The sequence below is a fragment of the Gopherus flavomarginatus genome, assembly GCF_025201925.1.
Source record: "Gopherus flavomarginatus isolate rGopFla2 chromosome 13 unlocalized genomic scaffold, rGopFla2.mat.asm SUPER_13_unloc_3, whole genome shotgun sequence".
In the NCBI taxonomy this organism is placed as follows: Eukaryota; Metazoa; Chordata; order Testudines; family Testudinidae; genus Gopherus; species Gopherus flavomarginatus.
Genome location: NW_026114611.1, coordinates 1,435,615 through 1,447,618, shown reverse-complemented (window position 1 = coordinate 1,447,618; position 12,004 = coordinate 1,435,615). Strand labels below are relative to the sequence as shown.

The 12,004-nt window shown below is 52.7% G+C and overlaps 3 non-coding genes across 3 annotated transcripts; all 3 read left to right on the top strand.

The window, feature by feature from the left end:
* Positions 1-6,284: 6,284 nt before the first annotated feature.
* Positions 6,285-6,368, top strand: TRNAS-AGA (transfer RNA serine (anticodon AGA)). Its single transcript has one exon. It is a non-coding gene; the product is annotated as a tRNA-Ser (tRNA).
* Positions 6,369-10,200: 3,832 nt separating this feature from the next.
* TRNAE-UUC (transfer RNA glutamic acid (anticodon UUC)) lies at positions 10,201-10,272 on the top strand. The gene has a single exon. It is a non-coding gene; the product is annotated as a tRNA-Glu (tRNA).
* A 1,266-nt stretch (positions 10,273-11,538) lies between these two features.
* TRNAI-UAU (transfer RNA isoleucine (anticodon UAU)) lies at positions 11,539-11,610 on the top strand. Its single transcript has one exon. It is a non-coding gene; the product is annotated as a tRNA-Ile (tRNA).
* Positions 11,611-12,004: the final 394 nt, after the last annotated feature.

Here is a 12,004-nt window from a genome sequence, read left to right as displayed (position 1 = left end):
GTAGCAAGTAGCCTCCAGCACAGGGACAGGTGCACACGCTAGCCTGGGCAGCCGCCCATTTTCTCTGGCAAATCAGGAAGGGCAAAGGCTAGACTGGAAGCACCTGGGTCTCATGTCCCAGCCTTTGTGATGCCCACCCCACAACTCCTTCCCGGGGCTCTAGCTGAAGCCAGAGCATTGGCCTGAGCCGCCAAGAAGAGGTTCCAGCCCTAAAGGGAGCAGAACTTTCAGCACAACGGTAAAACTGCAGAAACACAGCCACCAAGGGACTCGAACTCTCAGTCTTCTGAACCACACTCAGACACCTTATCCATTAGGCCACATGGTAACACACAAAAAAACACCTCCAAGCACTTCTTTGGAAAAGTCGAACATTGTGTTTCTCAGGTCATCTACTGAGGGGGGCCGAGACTCTGTGGGCACAAGAAGTTGAGTTCCCAGCAACACGTGAGACTTAATTCTATGGAGCCAGGTGCAGGGCTTTGGCAGGGAGGCTCAGGCATGGGGGGATTGGGGTGCAGCGGATGGACCAGCTGTCTAGGTGTGGAGATTTAGTCACTGAGGCACAGAAGAAAGGAGGAGGAGGAATCCTGCTGACAGGCAGCGGATGTGCAGAAAAAGAGGAGGGGTTCCTGGGACTTTTTTTGCCTCTCTTTGCCTACCTGCTTGCTCTTGTGGTGAACGAGGAAAATGGTCTCAACTAGCTCAGTTGGTAAAACATCAGGCCTTTAATCTTAAGAGCCAGGGTTCAAGCCCCTGTCTAGACACTCAGCTTTTAAGTAGCCTTGTGTGCCAGGAGCCAAATGATTCCTGGTGCTGTCCACCAGCCACATGCAGATTCCCAGAAGTCATGGCCATTTCCTGGAAAGGTTCCTTTCCTCAGGAAAGAGGCCACATCCACAGGAGCAGGCCTAGAACAAGCAGTCTCTGGCTGGCAGGAAGAGCTGTGGGGCCAGGTGCTGAGAAAGCTCAGAGGGAGACCAGCAGAGATGAAGGGAAGAGAGACAGAGAAGCAATAAGTACAGAGGGCAAGTGTACAGGGGGTTCAGGTCCGGCTATTGTGGGGAACTTCCCTGGTTTATACATGACCCTGGTGCAATTGGCCAGAGAGAGGATCTGAGTCCCTACCCGCTTACCCAGAGGCCTGCCTGACCCCAAGGATGCTCTTTCTACTCTCATGTGTGGCAGAGTCCTCGTAACCCCAACAAGGCTGGGCCCAGGAATCTTGTCGTGCTCACTTCAAAAGGGCTACAGGGAGATCACAACCAGCGTCTCTGGAGTGTCAGGGCAGGTCACAGTCTCTCCCTCACATGTCCCAGGCCTCCTTCCCAGGCCCTGGCTGTGCTGCAGGGACACCACAGGCCGGACACTTGCTCTGGCAGTGGCCACATGCTCTAGGTGACAGGACCCTTGTTCCCAGTGTCAGCCCCCATTTAGGGGATATGATCCTCCCACCCCCGAAGGTCTGGCCTGCAAGGCCTCTCGATTGGTGGCATCTCCTTGTGCTGGGCCTTCTGCCCAGGGTCCCCCTCACTCTCCCAAGCTGCTCACTGCACCCACCTCCAGCCCCAGTGCTGCTGCGGCTCTGCCTCCATCTCCCTGCTCTGCTCCCCTGGCCTCTCTGGCTCTGCTTGCTGCAGCACTTCTCCCAGCACAGATCTGCTCCCTGGGCAGCTTCTGTGGCTCATGCTGCTCCAGCTCAGTTCCTAGCATGGATCTGCTCTGGTTCTCCCTGGCTGGTGCAGCTCTTCTCCCCACCTCTTCTCGGGCTCCTGCTTTCTCCTTAGCTGGGTCCCACTCTGGCCCAGGCAGTTCCAGCTCACACAGATGATGGGATCCCCTGCCCTGGTGACTCCCTCATTACACTGCCTGACCTGTCAGTCGGGCTAACTTTGGAGCTTTGGCTTCTCCCCATTGCTCCTGGGGACTGTCAGTCTTAGGGTCCTGACTTCCTATTGATCCTTCCCCCTTCTATTGGTACTGGGAGCTAGCCAACCAAAAACCCACTGAGCTTTAGTAAGGGGCCAACAGTCCCTTAAACAAGCTGGCCCCGTGAGGGTCACCGATGTGCAGAGACAACAGCACAAGCTGGTACCATGGTGTAACGGGCAGCACTCAGGACTCTAAATCCTGCCTTCTGAGTTCAGATCTCAGTGGGACGTTATGACAAACCCCTAGAGCTCACAGTGCTTAACTTCCCTGTCTCCAGCTGTGCAAGAGCAATTCTTTCTCCTCTTGCTGGGTGACTTGCCCTCTAGAGCCTGGTTGTGAGGACCACAATGGGTTGGGGCTCTAGAACTTGCTACTCTGGTTGCTGATACCTGCAGTCCTGTGGTTTGACCAGATGCTTGGGATTCTTGCAGCTTTGCCTGGTGCCCACAAGTTTGGCCATTTTGCTTGCAGCCACATGTTGCCTCTTGTCCACATGGCACTTGAAGGAAGGAGTGCCAGGGCCAGGCTTGATAGTCAGGGCTAGGCAGGATGGAGGAAGAGTCCCAGGCTGGATCCCAACACACCTTTCCTGCTCTGGGCACCTAGAGCAGAGGCGGCTGGTGCTGACAGCTCCAAGGGAAGGCTTAAAAGCTGCAGAGCAACTGAGGGAGGGGCAAGAGGAGGGAAGGACCAGGGCCGGCTTTAGGAAGTGTGGGGCCCAATTCGAACATTTTTGGAGGGGCCCTGGCAGGGATGACTTAAAAAAAAAGTAGAAAAAAAAGCCTTTCATTTCTTTCATGTATTATTTACTGTTCATAACTATATGAATAATAAAATTATATATTATATACATTGCATCATATATGCTGTTGTTTGGCTATAAATGACTGCCATTTCACATGTGTGGGTCCCCGCCACTGCCTGGGGGTGTGCACATGTGTTGGTCCCAGCTGCTCCCTGCCCCTCTCATTGAAGCAGGTGTGCAGGGTTACTGCCCTGGAAACTGCAGGGCAGCAGTGGACATGGGGCTGGCTGGAAGCAGGGCAGGGGCTGACTGGAGGTAGGGTCTGGCTGCAGGCAGGGCAAGGGGTGTGGGGCTGGTTGGAGACAGGGGGTGTGGGGCGGGCTGGCTTCAGGCAGGGCCGCAGGGGGGTGCAGCAGGGGTTTGCAGGCCTGGAGAAAGGGGAGTGCGGGACTGGCTGGCTTCAGGTAGTGGGGTGCAGCAGAGGTTGACTGGAGACAGGGCAGAGGTATGCAGGCTGGGCAGGGTGTGCAGGGCTGGTGCGGACAGCAGCGTGTGGTGGGCTGGCTGGCTGGCTTTGGGCAGGGCTGCAGGGGTGTGGGGCAGGGGCTGGCTGTGGGCACGGGGTGCAGAGCTGGCTGCAGGCAGGGGGGGCCAGACTGCTGTGGGAAGGTCAGGGGGTGCAGCAGAGGCAGCTGGAACCCCAGCCCTTAAAGTAGCCCCCAAACCACCTTCTACCCCACCCCAGACCTTTTAAATAGCCATGGGAGCGCTGGGGAATGCCTGGGGGAGGCGGGGCTCCGGCGGCTATTTAAAGGACCGTGGTGGCAAAGGCAGCTGGAGCCCCTGGTCCTTTAAAAAGCCCCCGGAGCCTCTCACTGCCTCAGGCTCCGGGGGCTATTTAAAGGGCCCAGAGCTCCAGCAGGGGTCGCGGGGCTTGCCGCGCTCCAGCTGGAGCCACCAGGCTTGCCGCACTCCGGCCGGAGCGCGGCAAAGCCCCGCCACCCCGCTCTCCCGGCTGGAGCCCCGGCCGGAGCGCAGCAAAGCCCCGCCGCCCCGCTCTCCCAGCTGGAGCCCCGGCTGGGGCGCGGCAAGCCCCGCCGCCCTGGCTGGAGCTCTAGCTGGGAGAGCGGGGCCGCGCCGCACTCCCGCCGGCGCTTCGCTCAAAGGAGTGGGACCATGGAAGACCCCGGAGCAGACCGCAGCCGGGGACTGGGGTAAGTTAAAAAAAAAATTAAAAAGGTGCCTAAGGTGCGGGGCCCTCTTAGGCGTGGGGCCCGATTCCCCGGAATCGGGCGATTCGGCCTAAAGCCGGCCCTGGGAAGGACCATGCTTATGCGTGGCCAGCAGACAGCCACAAAGACACCCGGTCAACCTGCTCCGTGCTGCCTGGCATGCCAACCCCCCCTGAAACGTGCTTAATACACTCAGTGATCAGCAGGAAAACCTGTCAACATGTGTGTGTGAGGAGAACCTGCTTGGCCTGGAAGGGAGCGAGGAAAAAGAGCGAGTGAAAAAAATAACCAGCGAGAGAGCGAGAGCAAAAAGAACGTGGAAGGCAGAGAAAGAAATAAAGGGAGATAAAAAAATAGAAAAAGAAGGAAAGAAAGGAAGAGCATGAAAGGTAGAGGGGGAAGAAGAAAGCAAGAACATGCAAGCTAGAGAAGGAAAGGAATGAAAAAGAACGAATGAAACACAAGCGCTAGTTGAAGGTGGAATGGGAGAGTCAGAGAAAGGACAAACTGACCCGTTAAGCAAGGTTGCACCCCAGATTCTCCATGTTGGGGGCACAGGCCCCCTATTTCCATCCTGACCCTGCTTGGGGGGACCATACATAAGTGCCTATTGACACTCCTATGCTCTGTGAAGGGGGGCAAGTCCCGCCATACCCTCAGGGCCGCTGAAAGCGGATTCAGGCCATAATGAAAAAAAAATTCAGGCTCCCCAGCAAGAGTGGACCAGCTAAACGGGGCAATGAAGCCAGGGAAGCCAGGCCCTGGTCCCTCTTCTGGACCACCGGGCCCCAGTAATCTGTACCGGCTTTCCCCTTGCATGGCAATGGTGGTGCACTCACGCACTGGCACGCCTTTTAGTATCATGACTATTTATCTGTACAATAGCAGCACCTACAGAGAGCGGGGCAGACTCAAACCCCTATTGTGCCAGGGGCTGCACAGACACAGAGACAGTCCCTGCCCCAGCTGAGATCAGGGCCCCGTTGGGCTGGGCGCTGCCCAGACACAGCGAGAGATAGGCCATGCCCCAGAGAGTTTACAGGCTCCATATCCAAAAAGTGGGAGGAGAAACAGAGGTCCAGGGTCACACAGCAGCTCTGAGAGTAGAACCCAGGAGTCTTGGCTCCTCCTGCTCTAACCACTAGACCCCACTCTGCTCCCAGAGATGGGGCTAGAACCCAGGAATCCTGGCTCCCCAAAAGGGGGGGGAGTAGGGTCTAGTGGTTAGAGGAAGGGAGGCTGGGAGCCAGGACTCCTAGATTCCGTTTCCAGTGCTGAGATCAGGCACCAGTGCTCCAAGCATGTGCTTGGTGACAGCACTCCAGCCACTGCCCCCCCCTTTTTTTGGAGGGGGGGGCGCACAAAAAGCCAGGAGCCAGCCCTGAACCAAGATGTTCCCTGTCAGCTGAGGCTTTCAGGCTGAGCTGGAACTGACCCTGCAATTCTGGCTTCAGTAGCAAGATGGCGCTCACGGCAGCCTGAGGTGCCCAGGCTGGACTGCAGTTCAGGCTGCCCTGCCGCTGGGGAGCCGGAGCGTCACCCCCCGTAGGGCGGCTCTAGGCACCAGCAAAGCACCTGCTTGGGGCAGTCCATTTGCAGGGGCAGCATGGGAGCTGAGAACCAATAGGGGGCTCTGGGAGCTGTAGTTTCTTGGTTAGCTCCCTGCCTACAGAGCCAGCCCTGGAGCAGGGAAAGAACTACATTTCCCAGCATTCCCTTGGCCACTACCAACTGGAAAAGAAGGAGGGGGCCTCATGCGGCAGCGTGCTGTGAGTGGAGAGTTGCACTGTGAATGGCAGGAAGACCATATTTTAACATTCAAAAAACGGGACACTCCAGGGGGAGGGAAGCCCCACCCTGCCACCATCCACTCCCTCCGACTGCCCCCCCACGAAACCCCAACCCATCCAATCCCCCTGCTCCCTGTCCCCTGATCACCCCCTCCTGGGACCCCTTGCCCCTAACTGTCCCCCAGGACCCCACCCCCTATCTAAGCACCACTGGTCCTTGTCCCCTGATTGCCCCCTCCTGGGACCCCTGCCCCTAACTGTCCCTTGGAACCCCACCCCCTTTCTAAGCCTCCCTTCGCCTTTTCCCCAACTGCCCCCTCCTGAGACCCCATCAACTTCTCCCCAGGACCCCACCCTCTACCTATCCCCTGACAATACCCCTGGGACTCACATGACTATCCAACCGCTGCCTGTCCCCTGACTGCCCCCCCCCACCTCTGACCCATCCAACCCCCGCTGCTCCCTGTCACCATGGACACACACTAATGCACAGCCGTGAGTGTGCTGGGGGAGCTGGTCTGAGCAATTTGAAGTGACAATTCTGTGAGAACAGAAAAATTGTGTAGTGAAGCAGCTGCACACCAAGTAGTTGTGGCTGAGTGGTTAAGGCAATGGACTAGAAATCCATGGGGGGGTTTCCCCATGCAGGTTCAAATCCTGTCAACTATGGAAGCATTAGTGTGTTGTTGTTGTCTTAGTGCCTGAGCATCCATGGAGCCAAATTTGGTGTCACTCTGAGGCTGTCTACACTTAAAATACTGCTGCAGCACTGTGGAGTAGACAGTTGCTACAGTGAGGGGAGAGGATTTCCATCCCTGTAGTAGCTGCATTGACAGAACAATCTTTCCTTTCATTTAGCACTATCTAACCATGGCTTAGGTCAGCTTAATTATACTGGTCCTGGGGGGTTTCACACCGTGAAAGACGTACTTGTTAGAGGATTTATCCCATCACCCTCCCATTCCCTGGTCCTTCTCACGTAACCAGAGAGCAGCAATGCACGAAGCTCAAAGGTGCAAACAATTCAACGTTTATTGGGGTAAACTTCCAGCAAGCAATGATTCCAGTTTCCTTCCTCAGCATCCCACTTCCCAGCTCTGACATCACAGAGGCTTGCCTGTGTCCTAGTTCCCCTTCCCTGTCCCTATTTCCCCCTTAGCAAAACATAATTCTAATTCCCGTACCCCTATTCCCATTCGCATTCCCCCTCTTACTTCCAGATTGACTGCAGACTATAGAGTAAAACTTGATTTCTGCTTAGCTGTGCCTTAACCAATCATTTTACTGAAATGTAACTAACCAATCCTAACATATTGTAACATGATTATCTAACCAATTATACCCCACTGCCTTAATTGGTTTACACTCAACAAATTAATTATACAGCAGGCTGAAACAATCACAGTACCAGACAGAGATTATACAGACAAGCAATAGCAAAGTGGGGACTACAGTGATAGAACAACAAAGAAATGAGAATTTCACACCCCAGCTATTGACCAGTGACTTGTTCCCAGATAGGATGCTATCCTGGTAGAGGCTGGTTGCTTAACTCTCTGGCCCCCAGGGCAGGATTTTGAGGTTCACCATTACTGTCTCAGAATGCCAGCACCCATCTTTTGTTCACTTAAAATGTGAGCAGGGAGATTCCAGAACTCATGGCTCTCCAGGAAACATGTAACTTTAGGTCCAGGTGAGTGTGTCTAAAAATCAGCTGCGCTGTAGAAGGTCTCTAGGAGTTGAAAGAGATGTGCCATCTCGACCTCCCTAAAGAGTTCATCAACTATTAATGAAAACTAGGGTTGATAAGTCATATTGTTTGCAGTATCAGAATGGTGGACTGGTCTAAAGTGCTAGTTATAAGACTCGTTTTCTTCCAGTCCCTTGGGTGTTCTGGTCTCTGCATAGAGACGTGGTTTCACATCCCACTCCTGACATTACGATTTAATTCTATCTGGAGAAAATGGCCTCACTTCAATCTCCTTTGGAACAATAGAACACCATTTGCTTAGCTTTTCTATTCCAGTAGCTGTGAGAGAAGCTCCAAACCAGGGGGAAACAGGGCCTGTTCTCTCGACTCATCAATTTTTTGTCTTCCTTCATTCCAAGCCATTTTCTCAAATACATCCGTATTTCCCACACTTTTATGAAACATTAGGCTCATCATTTAATTGCCACACAACTGTACTTATGAAGTGAAGTGAAACACAACATTTTTTGGATATTCTTGCAGAAGAGTTTTGTTTTCTGACCTGGAATTGAACAGGGGCTACCCGAGGGGGACAATGCTGCTCCCTTTTCTTTGCTCATCCAAAAAACAGAAGTTCGTGGTGCCCTTTGTTTCCTTGTTCTTCAAACACCTGTCAGGGGTGGCCTAGGGAGACTTCGTCCTGACTCTCAGGGTCCCTCCCTGCCCTACCTTCCTATATGATTCTGTTGTGTGGGTTTGTGCTGTGTCGTTGTTCCACACTGAGCTGTTTTGCACAGTGTCACTTTGCACTCTGATGCATTGTTTCGTGTTGTATGGTATCTGCACCGCCTTGTGTTGCACTGGTTTGAGCTGAGCTCTTTTGCAGTGCGTCATTTTGCCCTATGGGGCGTTCATTTGCATGGTGCTGAATTGTCAGGCTTTGCACTCCTACGTGTTGTCACTTTGTGCTGTGGAATGTCAGTTCACGCTGAATTGTTAGATGTTAGATTGGGGTGTTTCCACTTTTGTTGTTGTTTATATTATATTACGATGGCATCGAATTATAGAGCTGTACGGCTGCAAGGGCCCTGGAGAGGTCATGAAATCCAGCCCTCTCTGCTGAAGCAGGGTCAAGCAGAGACGATGCATTGGGGGCATGTGGGATCAAGTGCCCACAGCAGTCGGCCCAGGCAGGGAGCAGAAGGAGGGAACCAGAGCCAGAACAGGTTGTCTATGGGACCAAGTATATGCAGAGTATCCTTGACAGAGGTTTGTTCAACCTGTTCTTAAAAGCCTCCTAGGACAGAGACTTCACAGACATCCTTGGGAGCCTATTCCAGAGCTTAACTACCCTCAGAGTTAGAAAGCTGTTCCCAATATCTAACGTGAATCTCTCAGATTAAGCCCATTACTTCTTGTCCTACCATCAGTGGACATGGAGACCAGCTGATCATTGTCCTATTTATGAAGACCAAATTTTTCCCTCTGCAATCATCGGTTAAATGGTTATTATCCCCTCTTCTTGCTTGGGGTACAATGGAAGAGGAGAAAATACTCTCTTAACACAGGATGCAAATGTCAGTTTGTTCTCTCTTCATGTTTTACTGAAGCTCAGAGAGAAGAAGAAACATGACCTGCCAAAGAGCATAGAGAGTTTGTTTCATTTTGATCTGTGACTATTAGCAGAAGAGTGACACCTAAGAGCTGTCGCTACCACCCACCATGGGGCTTGGATTTATGATGGTGGGATTAAGAGCATCATGCTCTACCAACAGAGCTAGCTAGATTTAAAGTCAATCAACTGCCCAGACGCAGTGTAGAAGGTGCCCTGAAGGTTTTTATTTGTGAGCTGAGGTTCCCTGTCTGACATTTGCCTTCTTTCCTGGTTTGTTATGTCTCCAGCAAGCAAACCAGAGCTGTCACAAGGCTGGTTATATGCTGGTTTCTAGACCAGAGAGCTGGGGTTGATTTAGCATGCTGCCGCCATCAGCTGGTCAGAGCAACCAGGGCGGGAGGTCAGAATTTAGGATTATCCCACCAAGGGGAGGTGCTGTTGGACTCATCTAGTGGGGGAGAGTCTGAAAAAGATTCTCGGTTCCCAGAGAGGGGGCAGACAAGTTGGTGCCACACAAATTTTTCATAGGGAATCAGGCCCCCCCTTGGGAAAAACTCAAAAGAAGCCCAGACCCAGGAGTGTCAGAGAAGGGAATCACTGTTTGCTTTAAGAGATGGGTGAGGGAAACCTGCAGGTCCTTAGATCCCTTCAGCACCTGATAGAACCATTTGTGGGGAAAGTCTGGGGAAGCCAAGGAGGACAAGGAGAGGGAAAAAGGCCTTGCAGCTGATGTGCAATCACCATGCTCTCAGCAGAAGGGTCCGGGGAGCTCTGCTCTCAGAACTCACAAGATGGCAAAGTTCAGAGCCCTGTTCCACGGAGTCAAACTGTGATCAGCTCACAGTGAGAGGAAGCAACACCCCTCCCTTGGTCTCTATGCCAGAGCTCCTATCGTCTGAGTGTCCTTCCTGCAAGAGTCGGCTGCTGAGAGGGTTGCAATGGGGTAAATGAAGACAGAGGAGGATTGTTCCTCCTGGGTTTTTTTTGCATGGCTCTGTGGTCCTGCTGGAGGAAGCATCCTTAGAGTTTATTTCAGTGGCTTGTGTTGGGCTGATGTTGTGACCCTGAGTACAGGGGTTCCTGTACTCTCTGTTCTTAACCTCTTAGGGAGTGGACAATGGAGTACTGTCAGAAAGTGGATAGAAAGTAGCCTAAGAAAGTGTAGCATAAGTGAGAAAAAAAACAATGTTATCAGCTCCCTGGTGGTCTAGTGGTTAGGATTTGGCACTTTCACTGCCAAGACCTGGGTTCAATTCCCAGTCAGGGAAAAATGACTTCATTTCTCAAAAAAGCTTCAGTTATTCTTCACTTGCAATGTAAATAAATCTGTGGCTGTTTCCTGATTCCCTCATCTTCCCAGTGTCTCCATGGAAGGGCTGGCTCCAGGCACTAGGGATGGCCAATGGAATGGGGAGGCTTCTGTGGCTATTGGGTCCTCTCAGTCCCCCTTGGAGGGAAAGACTCACTGCCAAAAGTGGCAGAGGTAGAGCTGCTGCTGATTGCAGCTTTTTTATTTTTTTTTTCTGTTTGGGGTGGCAAAAATGCTGGATCTGGCCCTGCTCCATGGAAGACAATTTGTTAAATCCCAGATGAGTGGAGTTAAATCAGTTCTCAGCCTGAGTACTTAGGGCTTAATCCTGAGGATATTGTCCCATCATGGGGCCATTTCCCTCCTCTCTTTCATACAGAAGTACAAATTTCCTTGCACAGCCACAGGAACAGCAAGATCTTTCTCTGTCCCTTGTGCAAAGCAGGGGGCCAAATTCCATGGAAACAATGGATGAGTTGGGGTCCTGGGCACATCCAGCCCTGGCAGTGAGATGTTCCCTCCCCTCTTTCTTTATGCTCCTGTTGTTATTTCATGGACTGTCTGGGATGGGGGAAAAGCTGAGTTCACTCCAGGTGGCGGGTAAAAAGGACCCTCAAAGTCTCAGGACCCAACCCCTGCTACCAGGATCGCTGAGGTGCTGGGGATTTGATTAGGAAAGGGACTGTGTGAATTGTCAAGGTGGGGAATGAATAACAATCTACAGCCAGATCCACCTCATTAACCACTGACACAGTCTAATCCTGCTGCAGCTAGAAGGGAAACTAGGAGTGATTCTTTGCTGTTCAGCCATGGAAACAGTGACCCAATTGCACCGCAGTGAATGTACTGGGGAAAGTTGGACTTCACAGGCAGGTGGAAACACCTAGAACTCCGCACCCCACTTCTGCCACCAGGGTGAGGTGTTGAGCTGCTCACAGCATACCCCACAATGACCTTACAGCAGGGGATTGCAGCACCCCCACCACCCAATGCAGGGGAGAGGGCTGAGTGTATCTCTGCCCCCTGCGTCCAGGGCACAAACTCTCTCTGCCCCACACATAGAATCTTGCCCTGCTGCAAAGTGACTCCTATGAACAAGTAACCTCCAGGAGAGCAGGCCTGGTCCTCAGAGAGGGGAATGGGCTTCTCGTGAAGCTTATAGGTCACTGGATGCAGTGAGAACAGAAAGGCTCTGAGTGTAACCCATAGTAACCACAGCCCATCTGGGGATGTAGCTCAGTGGTAGAGCACATGCTTTATATGTATGAGGCTCTGGCTTCAATCCCCAGCATCTCCAGGTTCATTTTTTCACCTTGCTGCTTTGCTCATGCCCAGAGGGGATGTGGCCCACCAGTATCCCTGCACCAGTTTCAGTCCTGCTCAGTGAGGGGCAAGTGCCAATTGCATGGAAGGTCTGGGGGGTTTCTGCTCCAAAGTCACCTTGGTACATTTAAGATTCCCTCTCACTGTGCTGCTTGGGACAAGGGTAGATGAGAAGGGCGAATCCTCCAGCACTGGAGGGAAAGGTCCCATCTGCTCAGACTGAGAGGCAAGGAAACAGAGGGGCAGTCAGTGCTCGGAAAGGAGAGAGGTCAGTGATGTACTCCCAACAGGGGACACTGTCATTTTGAGTATCACAGGAGTAGCTGCGTTAACCAGGATTTGTAAAAAGTGAGAGTCCTGTGGCACCT